This window comes from Zingiber officinale, chromosome 4A (assembly GCF_018446385.1).
Source record: "Zingiber officinale cultivar Zhangliang chromosome 4A, Zo_v1.1, whole genome shotgun sequence".
Taxonomy (NCBI): Eukaryota; Viridiplantae; Streptophyta; class Magnoliopsida; order Zingiberales; family Zingiberaceae; genus Zingiber; species Zingiber officinale.
Window position 1 is genome coordinate 75,428,883 of NC_055992.1, and position 9,429 is coordinate 75,438,311.

A 9,429-nucleotide genomic window follows, 5' to 3' on the forward strand; every position below is an offset into this window, starting at 1 on the left:
AATACATTATGTATTGCTGACATGTCCTGTGGTAAATCCAGCTTGTAAGCTACTTTCCCAAACCTTTCTGTGATCAGGTAAGGTCCTACATAACGAGGACTTAATTTTCCCTTCTTGCCAAATCTCATCACTCCCTTCATAGGAGCGACCTTGAGAAAAACTGAATCCCCTACTTGGAATTCAAGTGGCCTACGGCGTGTGTCAATATAACTCTTCTGTCTACTCTGGGCAGTCTCAATTCTCTGTCTGATCTTCTGAATAGCCTGAGTAGTCTCATCTATCAGCTCTGTCTGAATGCCCAGTTCCACTTCCATCTCTCTTCTTTCACCTGCTTCTTGCAAGCAAATGGGTGATCTGCACTTCCTGCCATACAATGACTTATAAGGAGCCATCTTGATGGTGGCCTGGTAGTTGTTGTTGTAAGTAAATTCAGCTAAGCACAGGTACTTGCACCAACTTCCCTTGAAATCTAGTGCACAAGCTCTGAGCATATCTTCTAGAATCTGATTTACTCGCTCTGTCTGTCCATCAGTCTGAGGAAGGAAGGCTGTGCTGAACTTGAGTTTGGTGCCTAGTGCAGTCTGAACACACTCCCAGAAGTGAGAGGTGAAGCGCCCATCTCTATCAGAAACAATAGATTTAGGAACTCTGTGAAGTCTGATCACCTCTTTAACATACAGCTGTTCCAACTGCTCTATAGAGTGAGACACCTTGATGGCTAGAAAATGAGCAGACTTGGTCAATCTGTCCATTATCACCCATATCGCATCATATCCATTTGTGGTTCTTGGGAGAACTGTTATGAAGTCCATGGATATGTCTTCCCACTTCCACTCTGGTATAGGAAGAGGCTGTAGAAGTCCTCCTGGTCTCTAGTATTCTGCTTTGACCCTCTGACATGTCAGGCAGGTACTGACATATTTAACTACATCTCTTTTGAGTCCAGACCACCAGAATCTCTGTTTCCCGTCTTGATACATCTTGGTAGAACCAGGATGCATGGAATAAGGTGTACTATGAGCTTCTTCTAAAATTTTCTTTCTCAGCTCTTCATCATTGGGAACACAAAGGCGGCTCCCCTGATAAAGAATTCCACTGTCAGATACTCGAAACTCTGAATTTCCTTCTTCTTGTATACCTTGCTTGATCTTTTGGATATCAGGATCTTCACTTTGCTTTCTCTGTATATCCTCAAGCTGGGTTGACTCTAAGGTCAATGCAGAGAGTTGCCCATAAATAATTTCCATTCCAAAATCTGACAACTCCTTCTACAGTGGTAGGGCTAATGATGACAAAGACATCAGGGATGCACTGGATTTTCTGCTTAGTGCATCTGCCACTTTATTAGCTTTGCCTGGGTGGTAGAGGATTTCACAGTCATAATCTTTGACCAACTCTAGCCACCTACGTTGTCTCATGTTTAAGTCCTTCTGAGTGAAAAAGTACTTAAGACTCTGATGGTCTGTGAAAATTCTGCACTGAACGCCATACAAATAATGTCGCCAGAGTTTTAGTGCAAAGACCACAGCTGCTAGCTCAAGATCATGAGTGGGGTAGTTATTTTCATAATCTTTGAGTTGTCTGGAAGCATAAGCTATCACTTTTCCTTCCTGCATGAGTACAGCTCCTAAGCCCATCTTGGAAGCATCACTGTAGATGTCAAAACTCTTGTCACTTTCTGGAACTGTCGGGATAGGAGCACTGGTCAGTCTCTTCTTGAGCTCTTGGAAACTCTGCTCACATTTATCTAACCATTCAAACTTTCTGTTCTTTCTGGTGAGGGCTGTTAGTGGAGAGACTATCCTGGAAAAATCCTCCACGAATTTCCTGTAGTACCCAGCTAAACCAAGGAAGCTTCTGATCTCCCTGGCATTCTTGGGTCTGCTCTAGTTGTTGACTGCTTCTATTTTGGCTGGATCCAATTGGATGTCTTCTTTAGAAATTATGTGACCTAGAAATGCCACCTGATCTTACCAGAACTCGCACTTTGAGAACTTAGCGTAAAGCTGCTTTTGCTGAAGAGTCTGCAGTACTATCCTCAAGTGCATGTCATGCTCCTCTGGGGTTCTGGAATAGATTAGAATGTCGTCGATAAACACAATGACAAATTTTCAAGGTATTCTCTGAACACTCTGTTCATCAGGTCCATGAAAACTGCAGGTGCATTAGTCACACCAAAAGGCATGACTACGAACTCGTAGTGTCCGTATCTGGTCCTGAAAGCCGTTCTGGGTATGTCTCTTTCCTTCACTTTTAGCTGATGGTACCCAGAGCGCAGGTCTATCTTTGAGAATACTGTCGCCCCTCTCAACTGATCAAATAAGTCGTCGATCCTGGGAAGGGGGTACTTGTTCTTGATTGTCACTTGATTCAGAGCTCTATAATCTAAGCACATCCGCATAGATCTGTCCTTATTCTTGACGAACAACACGGGAGCTCCCCAGGGTGAATGACTAGGGTGGATGAAGCCTTTGTCAAGCAGCTCCTGAAGTTGTTCTTGTAGTTCTTTCAGCTCTGCTGGAGACATGCGGTATGGAGCTTTTGAAATTGGACCGGTACCAGGAACCAGTTCAATCTCAAACTCCACTTCTCTGTTGGGAGGTAGTCCAGGTCGCTCTTATGGGAATACCTTTGGATACTCACAGACTACCCGAACTTCCTCCTGCTTGGGTCTTTCTAGTTCTTCTGTACTCACAATGTGCGCATGAAAACCAGCACACCCTTTAGCTAACATCTGGTGAGCTGTGAGAGAAGAAAGGAACTTCTGGGTCTTCCTCTTTGGCACCCCTGTGAACTCAAAGGATGGTTCACCTTCTGGACTAAAGATCACTTTCCTTCTGTGGCAGTCCACTGAAGCACCGTACTTGCTAAGGAAATTCATACCCAAAATGATATCAAAATCCTGCATTGCGAGGACAAATAGATCTACACATAGCTCACAATCTGAAATTCTGACTGGTACAGCCCGAAACCACTGGTAGGATTCCATGACTTCCCCAGAAGGTTGGGTCGTCAGGAACTTGGAGTTCATGTTTTCTGTAGGTACCTGTAATTCTTTGGCAAAGGGTACTGATACAAAAGAATGGGTCACTCCAGTATCAAATAGTGCAGTAGCTAAATGCTAAAAAATAACTACTTGACCTGTTACGACCGTCGAGGCACTAGCAGCTTCTTCTTTGGTGTGGGAGAATACTCTGGCACTGGCTGGATCTGGTGGGGCTTCCAACCTTCCTTGACTGATCTGAGATCCTTCCAGAGTTGCAGGAATATAATGTAGCTGAGGTTTGCCTCCATATTGTATTGGCTGTGACTGAGGTGCTTTGAGCTAGTTAGGGCATTCTTTAGCCATGTGTCCTTCTTGCCCACATGAATAGCATCCAGTCTTGCCCAAAAGACAAGCTTCTGGATGTGCTCTCCCACATATAGGACAAAGAGGGATCTTGGTCTGCTTATTTGCTGGTCCCCCTTTTTGGTTACCTCCTGAGTTCCACTGCTTTCTTTTGTTACCATTGCCTTTCCAGTTCTGCTTATTTGCCTGAGATTTCTGACTCCCAACTGTCTTGTCTTCGATCTTGACTGGCTTATGCTACGCTCGTTGCGCTCTGATGCTGTCTAGATAGTGCTCAGCAACTAATGCTCTGCTGACCAGCTCTTCGCCAGTCTGAGGCTGATGAGCTCCACTACTCACATTAAGTGCTATCACTGGCCTCAGCATCTTGAGCATCAGTCTGACTCGTTCCTTCTCCGTGCTTACTAGCTCTGGGCAGAGACGAGCTAGCCTAATGAATTTTTTTACTGCTTCTTCCACTGACAGGTCACCTTGTCTGAATTCTATGAACTCCTCATAATGCTTATTGGTGATCCGCTGACGGAAGAATTCTTCATAAAACTCTACTTCAAAGTCAGTCCAGCTCATCTGATTAATTGTTCTCTTGCTTTTAACTCTCTCCCAACACATACGAGCATCTCTAGATAGGCAGAATGAGGCACACTTGACCTTCTCGACTTCTGGCCAGTGAAGAAGCTCCTTGGTGCTCTCCAGTGTCTTGAACCAATCCTGAGCATCCCAGGGCTCAGTCGTGCCTGAGAAACTCTCTGGCTTCAGTTTCAGCCGCTGTATCAGATATGCTTCTTGTCTTCTAGGTGCTGTGGGGACTTCCAGGGCAGCTGGTGGAACCTCAGTCACCACTGGAGACTCCATATTAATGGATGGAGGAGTGGGAGGGACTGGCTGCTTATTCGCCATCAGATTGACGATCACTTGTTGCTACTCTGCTACTTGTCTCTGGAGTTGAGCAACAACTTCAGAGAGATTTGGTTCAACTGTTCTGGGCTCTTCGTTCTCCTGAGTTCGACCCTCAGTACGAGTGGTACGGGGGCGTCCTTTTCTTGACATCTAATTATGCAAAGAAAAAGAAAGACTTGATATATTCTCTATCCTTTCTGAACAAACTTAGGTATTTAGATAACAGAGAAATAAAACTTCTATCTTACTAAAGCGCATATAAACAAATACTCTATACTCAAATAATAAAGAAAGCATAAGAAAGAAAACATAAATACTTTCTTACTTGAAGACGGCAAGGATGATGCTGATGTGTGTGTGATGCTGGAGAATGGAACACTGCTCTAATACCAACTATAGTGACCCACCTTCTACACTACTACTACTACTCTAAAGGTGGACGCTACCTAACTACTACTCTACTTAACAGGTATGATTAAAAACCACATGGAAACCCTACCGAAAAATTTCGACAGAGTCTCCCCTGTACCGGTGACCAAATCAACAATATAAATAGTGTATACTCAGCCACAGGCGGCTGGAACATATAATTACACAACCATGCAGTGATAAAAAAACAATAACTCAAAGGAAACTATTCTAGCAATGATGAACAACACAATAACTCAAACAATAGACATAACAAGCTACAAGTGCGGAATAGACCCAATTACAATCTCAACTTCATCATAGCATTAAGGAGAAAAGAAAAAGGAAACTCTAAACAGATAAGTTTTGACAACTCCTTACCAAACTCTTGATCTCTCCATAGTTCAGCCATCACACACCTTCATCACCACCACCTTGTCACCTTCCTTTCATACTTTAGCTTTTCCTTTATCTGCAGTAGGAGGATGTGCAGTCTATAAGCAAAATTTACTTAGTAAGCGCTATCTAACTCACAAAAACACGAATATGCATGTATACAGAAAGATCTAGAAACTATATACTCTCTAAGAATGTAAAGCACAAAAATATCTGCTCATGTCAAACTAATAGCAAAGAAAAGCTAAGGAATCTACTCATGTAATTCTAATAGCTAATCATGCTGCTCATCTAATAGGTAAACATGAAAAACTACTCATCTACTAGATAAACATGGTAGAATAAAGAACTAAACTTACTGATTTTTAGAACTATATGAAACTTATTTCATTTGTTCTAAACTTAATCTTTAATACTTTATGTTTATGTAAAACTCGTTTTACTTGTTCAAAAACTTATACTTATAATACTTCAAAATAATAATCAACTTCTTCTTGGGCCTAGGCTTAGTACCATCTTATGCGCGTTCCCTAATAGGTTGGGGTAGCAAGCCACCAATCCTAAAAGAGCATACCTTGGTCTACTAGGGCCACGACCTTGGAATTGGACACCTGAATTTGTTTAACGACAACCTTGTGAAGTCGGGTACTAGCCTCTTCTTAAAAGTAAAATACTTATAATCTTAATTACTTCTTCTTTAAATGCCTTGGCATTTTAATAAGCACCTTGTGTGCCAAAATCCCTAAAGTCTTGACTTTGGGATCTACTTAAGGTCTTGGCCTTTTCCTTTCTTTTCTTTATCTTTCTTATACTTTTCTTTAAACCCAAAATACTGATAGGGTATTTTTCCATTTGCATCAATAAGTGAAATCAACTAGGTAACACATAATCATGCATATTTAAAGGAAATGAATACTTAATGAAATAAAACTACACTGCAAAGGAAATTACTCATATACATAACAACATAGTTGCTGGACAAAAAGATGAAAACTCCAAACATAGCATTCTTCTAAATCCTTTTCATTCCAAGAGGGAAACATTAAAACCCTATCTAACCTCTTCCACATTTCTTTATTGACTATGATGGTCATCATCTTTAGGAAGTTTACAAATACTTTATGTTAGCTAACTGTGATTAATACTATTGTGACTTATTGTTCTACTTGCTAATTGATACATGGAACAAGATTGAAACTTAAACCTTATTTAAAGCTTAAAAACTAAATGCTTGATGTAGCTTTTCATATAAATGCTCCGTGGTGCAAATCCTTAGGCTTTTCATATAAATGTTCTACACTTCAATGAACTTGAATGATGGGTATTGCTGAAGTGGTTTTCAGCTCCAAACAACTACACTAACTTAGAATTTCAGAACTCACAGGAAATAAAACACCACGGAATGCACTAGAAACATCGAAGAAATTCCCACAATGAATCCAAGTTCACTGTAATTCAGTGGGCAGAATCACAGTAATCGAATCTATACTAAGCTGTGATAATTCTATAAATTGAACAGCATCGAATCAACCTCCTATCTACCTCATCAGTCCAATATTTCATTGCAATAGGTAAATAAAGCCATCACAAACTACCACGACCTCCATGGCCATTTGAAGGAAACAAAGCTTCAACCAATCAACTAAGACATCAAGAACCAGAACCCGGAACTCACTGTCATGAGAAAACGTGCAAAACCAAAGGTATTCTCCTAAGCAATCCAAAAGGAACAAAACACCACTATAATCTGTGACTGGAAACCAAATTCCATCTCAACACACTTCGAAGATAAAGACGGAAACGAAGATCCGAAAGCTACTCCTACTGCAGGTGAGAAGCACTTACATCGCTTTCTTGGACTTACAGCCGAAGGAAGGAGGAAGACTCTAGGATTCCGGGTGAGGTGAAGATCTCGGTGATTCCTCTACGTCTTCACCTTCTCCTCGACGAAGGGGATCAAAATCGGCAAGGTTTGTCGGAAGAAAGCCTTCGCCGGCCGCCGGAGAAAGGAAACTTAGCTCCGCCGCCTCTTTCGCCCGAGCAGAAGTCACGACGCCGCGCAGAAGAGGAGATGAAACGGGATTTAGGGTTCGGGGAAAAGAAATTCGATCCTTTTTAAAACTAGGGTTTCGATTATAACTTGAGCTTATATATTTGTCGCTGCATATCTGTTTAACACCAACCCCTGGCACAGTTGGTCCGTTGGGCTTTGCTCGAAGCCACAGGTCTGGGCTTCTCTTCTCAGCCGTGCCCCTTTTTCTCTAATTTATTTTAAACCTTCCAACTACTGCATATATACATTTCGCTCCATATATATTCAGAAAACAACTACAGACCGGTTGGTTGGGCTGGGTTCGGCTGAGGTTCGACTCGGGTCAAGGTCTCGGGTTCTAGTCTCACCTTCAACGTTTTTTATCAAAACTTCTTTTTTTTTCTATCCCTACTAAACGACCTTCAAAAATTACGTAAAAAATCTAAAAATTCCTAAAAATCTCTAGAATATTTTAAAAGTATTTCCAAATATTTTTATGGACTTTTAGAACTTGAAATAGGGAAAATTGGGTCGTTACATAACACTCAATAAATTTGGATAGCCAATAGGAGACTTTGATGGTGAAATGCAAAGTTATATTGGCATTCTTGCTCAGGAAAAGGTTAGGATAAGTTACATGTCATGGAAGCAAGTTCGAAGTGGCTTTAAGGATTTAATATGGGAATTAGTTAATGTAAGTTAAAATTGTTTTGACAATTTTAATTACCTTTTGTATATTTATGATCTATTTAATGTAATGTGTTAATATTTTTTATAGTTGAGTTATAATGTTGAGCCCAGCTTGATAAAGGGGAGTTTGAATTCGACAAATAGTAAGTGGCGGCAATATAAAGCTCTCCTCACTCATAAGTTTATTTTTAGCAAGCTTTTGCTAAACTGGAGGAGTTGAAAGAACCACCAAGTGACTATGGTATTACACGAGATGATTGGAGTGCGTTTGTAATCAGTCGCATGTCTGACGACTTCAAGGTAAGATTTTTAATTTTCTATTTTCAATTAAGTTGATCACAAGCCACTGTTTTAGTTTGAAAGATGATATATATGAGGAATGTTCAATTAACAAGAAAGTAAGTGATGAGCAAAAGAAGAGAAGAAAGTAGAATGTATACCCACATCTACTTGCTTGTAAAGGTTAAGCACGTTTCCCTAATGAAATAGTAAGTATTCCTACTTAATTCGGTAAATATGATCTAGAATCTGCCTATATTTTATTTCTACTAAATCTATTAATGTGATTTCTAAAGTTGTTTATAATATACATTTTGATTGTAAGGAGATGGATTATGTGATGATGAAGAGATTAATTGAGCGATTATTTGGAAGAAAGGATGGTTGAATAAGAAGAGGCAATTTGAAGGCGATGATTTGAAAATGGCAATAGAAAAGATTATAAGCAAGCTTATTATGCCTCTTTCCTACTAAATCTATTATTCCTTTATGGTTTTTATTATGGCTCTATCCTTTATTGTCACAACAATAATTTATTATTATATTTATGTAGACTACATCATTGCAGAAAAAAAAAATCAATTGTTGTACAATAAAACTTGGATCTTTAAAAAATATGCACACCACGTCATTATAGAATCTGCATCTGCTTATTTTTAGCGATAGTTTGGATACCATTTTCTTTTTTACTTAAAAAACAATACATATTAAATTGCTAGCAAATTTATTATAGAAAAGGAAAACATGAATCATTTCACATTACAAATTTTGGCACTCATCAGATTGAAAACATGAATCCTTTTACATTACAAGAATTGGTAATCATTAGATTGATCAAATTAATTACCGGCATATTTCAGCTTGTTTGCTGGGTCACTTATTTATTTATAGAAGGTAATAATTTATGTTGGTGTACTGGGCCAGTAGCATTGTTTTTTGAGCACACCCAGGATTTCAACCTGAGTTCCCATAAACACAATCCCCTAAACAAAGTGTCTGATAAAATTTGCATGGATAGTTGCACTACAGAATAAGATGTGGCAATAGTGTTCTCATGTTGATCATCTGTGCTCTCCCCTTTTCTTTTTCAAAAAATTCTACAGAGAACCCACTCCTCCTGTCAATTATATTTGTATGCATACACAACCAGTAAAATAATTAGAAAATCACCATTGGCAATTTTAAAACAAATGTATATCCATATTAGTGGTAAATATTTAATAGTTAGTTGTTTACCAGTAATTAGTCTTAGTACTACAATTAGTGTTTAAATACATGAGAATAAAACTATTTGTAGTAATTATTTTGTTTTCTTTTGCATGACAAGATGATTATGTGCAACAAAAATGGGAGGGTAAGTTACACTTTGAAGAGTCAA

At 39.4% G+C, this 9,429-nt stretch overlaps 1 long non-coding RNA gene across 1 annotated transcript; it reads right to left on the reverse strand.

Moving 5' to 3' along the window:
- Positions 1-4,907: 4,907 nt before the first annotated feature.
- LOC121973376 lies at positions 4,908-7,116 on the reverse strand. The gene is made up of 2 exons (XR_006109558.1): positions 6,896-7,116; positions 4,908-5,126 (listed from the first exon to the last, which is right to left on the reverse strand). It is a non-coding gene; the product is annotated as an uncharacterized LOC121973376 (long non-coding RNA).
- Positions 7,117-9,429: the final 2,313 nt, after the last annotated feature.